This window comes from Octopus sinensis, linkage group LG8 (assembly GCF_006345805.1).
Source record: "Octopus sinensis linkage group LG8, ASM634580v1, whole genome shotgun sequence".
NCBI classification, from domain to species: Eukaryota; Metazoa; Mollusca; class Cephalopoda; order Octopoda; family Octopodidae; genus Octopus; species Octopus sinensis.
Genome location: NC_043004.1, coordinates 47064052 through 47076551, shown reverse-complemented (window position 1 = coordinate 47076551; position 12500 = coordinate 47064052).

Here is a 12500-nt window from a genome sequence, read left to right as displayed (position 1 = left end):
CATGAATGAGTTTCGGATATATTACATATATTCCCATGTAGAATTATACAGCAGACGAAAATATGACTAGGCTGTCTTAATTATGTCGAGACAACTCCTTGTAATTGCAGATATGTGAATTAGTTTCCCTGTGTATAAATGTACGTGTGTACAAATATGTGGAAAAACTTGTACATATGTTTGAGCATGTCATTTAGTACAGAAGCATGTGTGAGTCTGTGTGTGTGTGTGTTTGCGTGCGCGCCTGTGTGTTTGTGTGTTTGTTTCAATACTGTTTATATGTATGTCCGTTTGTACATTTATGTGTAAGTGTGATCGTATTTATACGTTCAAACCAAGAACATCAAACTGAGTAATTCTGAAATATATTGGATAGTACAATAATACTATAGATCTTTTGTATCTGTAGTGTAAGAATCAGTTTAATTTGTTCTTGTGGAGTGAAACTGGCATTTCTAGTGTGTTGAAAACTATGGATCCGTAAACAAGTGTACACATAGCAGAGTTTTTACACACTTTATTAGAACTGAAAGTTTGTTATAGATTACTCAATAGATCTTTTTTGTTTCATCATTATTTGACTAACTATTCACATCTCCTGGACAGCTGATCTCTACCGTAGTGCTTATATTTCCCAAGCACTATTGCATTTCACGCATCTGTTATCAAACCATTTATATTCTCTCTTCTTAAAGTGGCTTCATCGGTATAGTTTTGGTATGTTTTTAGTATAGTCATCAGGATATTTCTTCTTGAGTATATCATGCTTAGCGCCTATATGTATGAATATATAATAGACATACATACAGGCACACATGTGTATGTATGTTTGTGTGCGTTAAAATATTACTGCTTATCACGGCTTATCAATGTAATGTCAATGTCGATCCAGGACATCTATATTCCTCATTTCTGACAAATTATCTGTCATGTGAGCGGGCGTGGCTGCCAAGGCCGATATTAGAGAGGTAGATCCTGTAATAGAGTAATGAGGGAACTGAAGCTACGCCGGACAGCGATTGCAGAGGTTGGCGAGGACTTCTGTTCTCTTTCTGATATCTCATGCGACAGGCTTCAAAGCATTATGCAGCTGCCATTGGACAAGTGACATTCCACTCACGAGGAAGTTGATTCGGATCGAAGTATGCACTTTTGCGATTCGTACATATGTCCATAAAGATTGCAGTGATGAGGGTACATTTAAATTAAATGGGTTTTTCTTCCGTTACGAGTGTCCCTTCAAAGATTATGAGAATCAGTACATAAGGGGAAAGCATTTAACTTTTCGGCACCAGGATGCTGTTTATCATAAAAACGATTAATTGAACCATTCTTGTTTGAGGGTAATGTGAAGTAATGTGACTAGACTGAGTTACTTAAACTTGCTGCGACAATCTCTCATGAAGAGTTTTTTAAGATGTGGGGTTCCGTTGCTAGTGAGATAAGGCACCCTTACAAAACCATATCAAATTTATTACCTGTCTTCATGAAATTTTGCCAAAAGAAATATTTTGGTTGAAAGGGTACATTAGAATATCTTCTGCGTCCAACTGACTAAAAAGACAACTGCCGACGAATCGAGTGAAGCTTATGATAAATAATATTGTTGCAGGAATAATATGTGGGCACCGAGCAGTATCAGAAATTACATACTTATACATTGCAACACTGCTTCTGCGGTACACGAGGGGGTGCTGAAGTGTTCCCAACCTTCCGAGTTCTTTTAGAAGGCTTAGAAAAACTGAGAGACCGCTGCAATATATATGTTAGTCTGAGATGGGAATATCTATATATATAAAACTCTAGTTGTGTGAGTGTCTCTCCTCTTCGATTTAGATTCCTAACTCCTCCCACATTTTGCGGTGCAGTTTAACCAAATTCGGGTATCTTATAGTCGTGATTCATATCGAGCCCGTCTGGCTATTAGCGCGCGTCTACGATGAGTCTACGATTTTAAAAATAATTTAACATCATTTTTTATTCCATTTTAATGCATAATTTTTCGTGTGTCGATGGCGGCGGAGTTGGCGTCCACGCTCACACCTGCACCTGTTTGCTTCTCCCCCTTCCCTCCCTCGTGAAGCTGTGGGGAAGGGAGTGTAAGGAAATCAACGTCGTAATGCGTTGTCAAGGAGACCAGCGTTCTTTTAGAACAACGACTTCATGGCTTGAAGACACCAAAACAGAAATGGCTAAGAAGGCCCGAATTGGCATCTATAAGGGAAGTAACTCTCTAAAAATGCTTATATTGTTATTTCCCTTACAAACCCGAGCAACGCCGGGCGATACTGCTAGTGTTGAATAAAATCATAATTAACTGATCCTCCTGTATTTTCTGTTATCCAAAGTCAGTAACTTTTCAGCACGTCTTCGTATATTACTTAAATATTCTGCACTGAACTTTGCGCATTTCGTCATTTAAGAAACTAGCAGAAACTACTTTCATGGAATGCAATCTGCACAGCGCAAATAATGAATGTTTATCCTAATGTTACATTCTTTCCATGCGCTATATATGGTTAATCTAACAAAAATAAACTGTATTAAAAAAAAGATAATTTCTATCGTTGTTTGTAATAAAAAATACGTTACATACTCCAACGTTTATGTAATTTGTTTAGCAAGATTCCTTATATAACATTATATATAATAACAAATATTGCAGGTAGAACTGTGCTGTTGATGAGGTTGGCGGGGGTGGTCCTTTCCAACCTTCCCTTGAACTCATGCCTTATGCTATTAAACGCCTTCCATCCGGCCATTACTCTCCGTGAGATCTCCTTTTCGATATCTCGGCACATATTCACTTCCTGTCCTCGGTAGACATATTCCTTTACCTCCTCTATTTCATCACTGCCGATCACCATTCGACCTGTTGGTACGTTGTCTGACCGCATCAGCTTCGTTTACATGCGGTTCATCTTGTTATATAGTAGTGAAACATGGGCTACAACAAAGAGAGAATAGCAGAGACTGGTAATGGCTCAAAGGGCCATGGAAAGGTCAATGCTTGGAATCTAGTTGAGAGAGCACATCAGTAGCGAGATCATCAGAGAGAAGTCCGGCGTGAGGGATGTCATCACAGAATATGCAGGCAGCAAGTTTAGATGGGCTGGACACTTCGCCCGGCTCACCGATAATCGGTGGACCCGCGCGAACGGAAACGACCACTCGGAAGGCCTCCACGATGGTGGAGTTACGATTTCAGAAGGACGATTGGGATCACGGGATGAGAAAGGCGCCATCCAGAGAGGAGTTGACAGCGCGCTGTGACCAGCGGTGTCAAATGGACGCCCGACGGACTGGTCGGTCAAAGTGATCAAGGTGATAATAACAAATATAAGAATATGGTTGCATAGGAATAACTTCGAAATCAGTGTACTTGGTTATTTGGAATACAGGGTATAAAACTAATTAAAATGTTTTATCTAATAATAGTTATCAAATCTAAATTATAGAATAAATCGAACTTATGATCAAAAGTATCATAAAGGTGCGTGAATATTTTCATCTATTTTGAGAAACGTCTGCAAATTCTCAAATATTCTTGGTTAAAGCCCAAAGAAGATTTAGAACTTGTAGATTATAATCATGTGTAAAAAGCGTTATTTTGTATCCTTAGTCAGATGACCAATTATTCTCACTAATCCTACTATTGATTATCAAGCCAGATATTTATTATAACTGAAAATGTTATTTTTTCTCTTTATTTATAAAGAAACTACAGTGCAAGTAAACATTTGGAATTAAACTTCAGTTATCCAGTTGTGGGCTTTGATAGCTATTTTTTCGTTGCCATCTCTGAAGTTGACTTCTGCATTCTGCATCACTGTTTTAATATTGCTCGCACTAAAATGACCAGTTATATTTACAGTATACTTGTTGGTATTATTTTAGTTTATTGAATATATTTCAGGTGTAGGGTGATAAATGTCGTACTTCGAAACAGATTTCAATGGAAAAGAACAAACAAGGTTATTAGTTGGAAGATATTCATTGATTAATTCCTGGAATTTTTATGATTTTTATAGAGGAAGTAGATCTGAACCAGGAACGTCTATTTTATAGGATTATTTTGGATAATCTGCATAGCCAGGTGATGCTTTTAATGTTATGGCTGAAACAACATTTATATAATTTATATAAATAAACTACAAATATATGCTTTGATATTAGATTTCCAACATATATTAGCTGATGACGAGAAACTTTATTAATATATCGTTATATTTGTAAGTATCTGATGTAGCTTTCGTATGTTCTGGCCCTTAAAACAATGTCTACAAGAATGAAAAAGTACTTAAAAGTGGCATATATTAGCTTCGCAATAATTGACAATGTTCTGCATCTTGGTAAACTTTCTTGTAGTTTTCCTTTTGAATTAAAAGAAGGTATGCTTTCCTATGACATACCCAGCCACTTAAACGCTAAAGCAATGACAAAGGGTTCTTCATTTGATAGGACTAAATACACGTTTATAAAATCAATAGAAATCAAGCACTTTACTTTTTCTATTAAAATATGAAGTAGAGTCACACTGCTTAAAATTTCTATAATTTCATCCAATTAAAAGATAGGAACGTTGAAATGACAATTTAAGCTCCTGATTAAATCTTTTAGGTGTTGCCAGCTATTAAAACGTTTATGCATGAGTGTATATGTATATATATTTTCTGTAACAGGCGAACTAATATAACTCAGTATCATATGATTAAAAATATGCACATGGATACTGAAATTTGCCACACATATCAAGAAGTAAAGCAATAGACATCGCCAATATTTTGAGAATCACGTTTACATTTAGACTAAGTGTAACTCTAAAATTTTAACGATTATTGTTTGATTAGTGATTTCTATTGGTTAAGCATAACAGTTAAACATCCAAGAGTTTTGATCTCGAAAATTTGGCTATGATAGGTCTACTAAATCCAAAATAAGAAGCTTCTCTCCGCTGTCCATAACGTTTCTTAATTATAGTGTTGTAAAATTGGTGGAGGTTTGTTTTAGCTGCATAAGCTCTCTGCCTATTTGCGTGTGTGTGTGCGTGTCTCTCTAACTCTCTCTCTTGCATTTTTGTTAGAAAAGTGTTCATCAGAAGTAAGTAAAATATATCTCCTTACACATTGTATTAGTGATTATGATCATTATTTCTTGGTTTTCGTGTATCACAAGTTTAAACCATTATTAAAATTTAAACAAAAGCACAAAAATCAATTCAAAATAACTGTGAGAGAAAATTATATTAATTGAATATTTTGGATTTAATAGGCCGTAATCAAAATACAATAAATAGCAATATAATGTGTTCAATTATCCTATAAATGAAGTAAATATCTGCAAGTTGTGTTGTTTTCTTGTACATTACGATTCTCGTATAATTTACATTAATTATTTTGTGTATATGTATAACGAAAATTGAAAATATTTCCAATGACTTAAGGTTTGCAAAGAAATGTTTTCTGATATAATACCCCAGTTGACGTTTTTGAAATGAGATTTACTTCTGAGATTTATTTCTATAACATATGGCCTGTGCTACTGTTCAAGATTATCAATACTTCAAAATACACGGAAGAGATTTTCGTATGAGTTCATCTAACGATCTATCTTTAAAAATGAACAGCTAAGTGTCTTGAAAGACCAACACTTGTATGGAAAACGTTAAATTAGTAGCATTATAAGTTTATTTTATAAATATTTAAAAAAAGTCTAGAATATTTGGATTACCATTTTATTCATATGTTTAGACATTTACTGAAACATGAATTTGTATTATCATCTATGCATTCTTTTATCGTACAAGTATACATGAAGAATTGTGTAAAGATATGATATAAATTCATATTGATATTAAAATTGTATTAAATGCTGTATTTATATAGAAATTAATCAATCAATACTAATTAATTTCCACTGTATATTGTGAGCAACGAAACCACTAATTTGAAATTTATGAGGTATAAATAGACAAGCAAATAGAAAATTATACGGTTGATAGGACTCGAGAAAGAAGCTATAGGCGTAGTATTTGCAGGCGAGGTCGGTGCGATTGACGTGTAAAACGTTTTTTGTTACAGCGTGTTGCTCGATATGTGCTTGATAAGCATTTCCATGGATAATTCCAAAGAACACAATGTTGAAGTGGACACCGTGTGTTTCGTAGTTAATGTGAGAACTTAGGACGGACACGGATCGTGTGTTGAAAAGGGAAGATTATTTTGTTAGAACATTCAGTGTAGATGTGAGACGGAACAGCGAAATCCGAGGAACAGATTAACAGCAGTTTAGATGATTAGGATACTGTTGAATAAGGAAGTGATCTACACTTAATCGATCATGGAATTACCGAGTAAGTGATTGAATATTGCGCGGTGTACCCTTAGAATTGACCTTAGGCAGAATGTGCTCGTGACGCTGCAACGTGACAAGGAAGGACCTACACATTTTAAAAAGAACCTATTCCAGAATTTATAACCAGTCAATACATATTTCATTTGAATGCTATCATATTAATAGGCACTTAACCCACACACGCACACACACCAATCTGCCTATTGAGGTCGAGATCGGGATCTCAGGAATAAAACGCAAATTCCTTGAATATGGCACCATAACAAGATTTTAGTAAAAATTTATGTTGGTCAGAATTTCAGGAAAATTTGAAAGAGTCCACATTCAAATTAAACATCAAGCCAACCTGGTATGTCTGAGTAATATTGATATATCGCAGATGAAGAAGATATATTCCGTTGTGAGCACCAGTTTCAAATATTTAGAGGTGTTATGATTTACATCTGTTTATGTGTTACGATTTACAGCTGTTATGTGTTATGTGTTATGATTTACGTCTGTTATGTGTTATGTGTTATGTGTTATAATTTACATCTTAGAGCAAACTCTAAGGGAGATGACAAGACTTTGCGGTGTGTCATAGATACCTCAGCAAACACCACCGCTAACATCCGGAAAGCCTTTCATCTCCTTTTAGTAATAAATAGATACAACATTCATGTAATAAGGAATATCGGAAGACATATGTGTGTATGCGTGATGTGTGTAAGTGTTTTGTTAGAGTACTACCACTCCACCTTTGGCTACAGCCGGAGTCTTTGCCCATGCTGGGGAGCTACCATTAACGTTATGACTTGCCTATTTTGAACTCATTTCCACTCCTCTGTGGATTTGTTTCTTGGGAAGTAGTGAGTAGGAGAGAGTTCCTCTTCTTCTTGTTTCTTGTCGTTATGTGAGTTCAGCAAAACTGATTAATTTTACTTTGATGGCATCCACATGTGCATCTCATGTACCTTTGAGGCCTTTGGGAAAATATTCTTCTTCCTCTTTCTTCTTCTTCTTCTTCTTCTTCTTCTTCTTCTTCTTCTTCTTCTTCTTCTTCTCTTCCTCTCCTTCTTCTTCTTCTCTTCCTCCTCCACCTCCTCCTCCTCATCATCACCATCTTCTTCTTCTTCTTCTTAACAATAATAATAATGATAATAATAATAATAATAATAATAATAATAATAATAATAATAATAGTAATAAGTGCCCTGATGCAGTACCAATGCCCTGATGCAGTACCAATGCCCTGATGCAGTACCAATGCCCTGATGCAGTATAAATGCCCTGATGCAGTACCAATGCCCTGATGCAGTACCAATGTCCTGATGCAGTACCAATGCCCTGATGCAGAACCAATGCCCTGATGCAGTACCAATGCCCTGATGCAGTACCAATTCCCTGATGCAGTACCAATGCCCTGATGCAGTACCAATGCACTGATGCAGTACCTATGCCCTGATGCAGTACCAATGCCCTGATGCAGTACCAGGCAGTGGCTCTCGTGGCTTCTGATCTTAACTGATTGGAAGTGTTATCATGTACATTGTTTTGTCTTGGTATAAAAGATGGGCTACAGCAAATATTCTGCTCAATACCACAGATTTGCTTGTCAGTTGTTTGACCATAACCAGTTGAGCATGTCCCTTAGTGGCTGACGATATGTGCATCTCTGATCACGAGCAGAAGTAGTGGGGGAGCATCTAACTGGGCTCCACCTGCAAGGTCATGTGCTGTTTATCTTGATATGAGATCACCATGTCCCGCACACATGGTTGTGATGCATGTGCCTGGTGTACCCTTATCAGACGGGTAGTCATGATGGGTATACTGGGCTTCGTATATTTTACCCCAGTGACACTTTGATGGCATGCTCTGCTCGCTCACTCAATAGTAATAATAATAATAATAATAATAACAATGATAATAATGACAATAATAATAGTAATAATAATAGTAATAATAATGATGATAATGATGAAAAATAAACAGCTCTGTAAAAGGATGAATAGATACAACAGAGCCTTAGAAGTAATAATGGCCATATCTACACTGCATATCAACGAACTACATTACTTGATCTAATCAACTGCTGTATTGATATTCACGGAAAATGATCAGGGATTTGCACAAAGATATGAAAGCTTGAGATAAGTTTGGAGGTAGACTCTCTGAAATGTTTGCTGTGGAAAATGGAGTAAAGCAAGGGGAGATTGATGCACCGACACACCTTTCAATATACTGTACGGTCGTGTTGTCACACGCTCTTCAAGACTCTGAGGTGGGTATTTACATAAAATATCGAACATGGAATGTGACCATCAGCTTGAAAAAAAAGCAGTTGTAATGCATCAACCTCCGTGTAGTGCTATTTGTAACCCCACTGAAATTTTCGTTAAGGGTAAGTTACTTGAAGTGGTTGATTTCTCCATCTACCTTGGAAGCTCTGTACAAAATGAGGGAAAGCTGGATACAGAAATGCATCTGCGAATTCAAAGCGCAGCAAAAGCACTTCCTGGTTTGGCATCACGCGTTTTATGCCAGCGACATATAAATAAGAAAACATAGTTGACTCTTTACAAATCATTTGTCTTACAATCCCTGTTGTATTGCTATAAAACATGGACATGCTATGAAAAACATTTTAAATCGTTTGAACAATTCCACCAAAAAAGACTTCATCGCAATTTTAAACATTATATGGAGTTCTTTTACTCTAAACACAGATGTCATTACATCTGCAGGCATCAACTCAACTAAATCTACCATTTTGAGAAGCCAAATCAGATGGTGTGGCCATATTATTCGAGTAGCGTATAAACATATGCCCAAACAGCTGTTTTATAGTGAGCTTGCAGAGGAGAGACTCTATCGGAGTAAACCTTAAAAAAATGTTTAAGGACGGCATAAAGACTGATATCAAATCACTTGGAATAGAGCCAAAGGATATAGAAACCCTGGTTTCGGGTCGACCTGGATGGCGGAGAAGTGTAGAATGGAGTGAAAGCGTTTCAAGAGGCCAGGATAACGCATGCAAGAGGCAACAGAGATTTACGGAAGAATATTAGGATGGAGAAGATGAATAACAATGACCTTTTTGTGCGCACATTTTTTGACAGTCTATGCCATTCTTTTGTTGAGATCAAATCTCATTTGCGAACCCATGGAAAACGAACCTACACCAACCACTCTGCCTATATATCTGCGCAAGCTTTTGAAAGCAATGTATGCCAGAAGGTTTGCAAATCTAACGGAGGATTCAAAAGACATTTTAAGATCCACAAAGATCGCAACTTATCTGCAGATCTTGGTGGTCCAAATCGGTTATACAAACTATGTGGGTGTCTTTTCCGTACATTGTCTGGTTTAAAAAGCCACATCGAATGCCATGATGGTTCTAAGATCTAAGTGCTGGAGGTGTTCAATTCAAACTCTGTATAAGGAGTAGATAACCACCATCTGTATACGCGAACACACACACACACACATATATATATTCAAAATGTGACCGCATGTGTACCGTTGGCGATTTTTTTCCTCCGTCTTCCCTTCTTTGGATCTTTCTTTTCCTATGTTTCTGACGAAGAGCTCCGCTCGAAACGTTAAACCCTCCTTCTTTGCTTCATTCCTGAGCGTCCAATATTACTATACTTGTTCCACGTCCTCGCATTGTTGTGTTTTCTGTTTGTGCTTTCATGTTTATATTAATTATATACATATATATATGCATATGTCTGTATGTATCTACAGGTACATGCTGCATATCTATATACAAACGCATACAAACACAAGTACATACACACCCACATGTTTTTCAATTCTACGTGAACAAAAATTTGTTGAAACAAATATAGGCTGAATTGTTCTCACTTTTTGTTCTGTTGATACGTTTTGTAGCCAACCAATTATGTTCTTACACGTTCTTCCTATGTAGGGTTAGTCTATATCTTTATATCTATTGGATACATTGTCTTCTCATGTATCTAAATGCGATTTTTCTTTACATGTTACAATTATTTGTTTCTCTATCTTCAGTTATTATTTTCTCTAGTTCTTCCCCCAAGAATTTCTCTTCATTTTACAGAATTGTGGTTAAAAATATATTTGAAAATGATCACGTATCTATATATGAATTTTAAAAAAATTCTCATTGTCTTTTGTCTTTCTTTGTTTCTCTCATATGTTTATTCGAAATACTTTGTTTTCCCACTTAGTTTTTCTCCTATTTTGTTTTAATGTAAGAGGCAAGATCATTTTTACCATTTCTTTTCGTTTTTCTATACTTCTGTGGAAATAATGTTTGTCACAGAATTAAACAAAGAACACGGTGTTATATAACTATATACCACACGACACAAATACCTAAATGTTTCTTCCTCCCATTCTTGACTTCCTATTGATTAGCACATAATGAAAATTATATGTTAATCGATAGACATTTGTCTCTACCTCCACAAAGCTAAGAATTCTAGAACTTGCCTTGTTTATGAATTTAGCATTATATGTGACCGAATATACACTGTTCACGAAATTTATAATACAGATGTTATAATCTATTTTATGAGTTGTGCTGTGTGAACTTTTTGTGTGTTTCTGCCAATCTGTAAATGTATGCTTGCGTGTTTATGTATGCGCATGTTTCTGTGCGATGGTTCATATGTCACATGACCTGCATTTCTGACATGATTTTAACGATACCAAAAATAATATTACTTTTTATTCGACACTTTGTTAGGTGCGTATTAAAATGATCACTGACACAGTACAACACTTATATTTTAAGGAACTTTTCGGTTTGAACGGCAGTTTTTTCTAGCGGTGTTACATGAAATTGTCACCCATAATTATGACCCTAAAATCGATCTATTGCATTTCAATCTCTTTTAGGGTAAGGGTTAGAGTTCGGGTTAGGGGTGGGGGAAGGGTACCTGTTTTTCTTCACAAATGTAAATAAACCCAATCCGTTTCTTAACCGCGGGACATATTCATACGGCACAGAATGCTTTTTAACTCAATAGACGTCACTGATTGTTTGAAATTGCAGAAATTGAAGATAAAGAAATATCCTACAAACTATAGAATTTTCTCAATAAAGCCAAAAGAAAAAGACGTTTTATAAACACATTCTACCACTATACGAAGTTAAAATTGTTTTAGTTACCTAGAAATTATGTTAAAAACTGCCGTTCAAACAGAAAAGATCGCATTATAATGTGAATCAGGGTTTATGACGATAACTGAATCTGTCTTTGATCCTGCACGTTTGACAATTTTTTGTTGCTGTATCTTTTATTGATCTCAAAACAAATGAGATATTAAACACAATTGTCTGGAGCTTATGATGCAAGAAATATATCTGGATGTCAACAATGATCTACTTTCCGATATAATAAACTATAAAAGCTTTTGGCCCTAATGTTTTGCAGCAAACTATATTTCAGCAGAATGATATCACATTTTCTTTGTCTTTCACACTTGTGATATGAGTTAATTTTTATAAATGGTACAATTCTTACCCGTATCGATTTTATTAGAGCATAACAAAAGAATTTGAACTGCTTACTAAAGATGTGGTATGGTTATAGAAACAATTGACTTATCAGTTATACGCTTTATGAAATGACTCATCCGCACAATGGCAGCATAGTCTTCTACGAGAGATAATATAAAGAAATTAATTCCAAAAACAGAAAAAAAAAAAATTCCAGAAACATAAAGAAACTAAGAAAATTTTGAAATGTAGTCTCTTTTATCAGCTAGGTTAAACGTTCGGCGGTTTTAAAGGAAATATCCCGACGTGGACACCGGGGAAACCATAAAGAAATAAATAGATTTTGAATACTCTTTCGAAAATTGCATAAGGCATCAGACTCCCAATGATATAGTCAGATACGAATCAAATTTTATAATTTGATTATAAGAACAATATGTAGTAAAATTCACAATACTTAATAGAATGACTAATACTTCTTACGACAAGAAGACGCAATCTTAACAACCATATTAATCGTTAAGTACAGTTGGCACGTCCGCTCAATTGATGAAAGATTTTGTTTTTTAAAAAGTTCATTCAATGAATGCCATCTTCAGGATATTGAGCTGTTGATGAGACGGGCGTAGATAAAATGAGAGTGAAAGAGCGAAAGAGTGATATAGATATATAT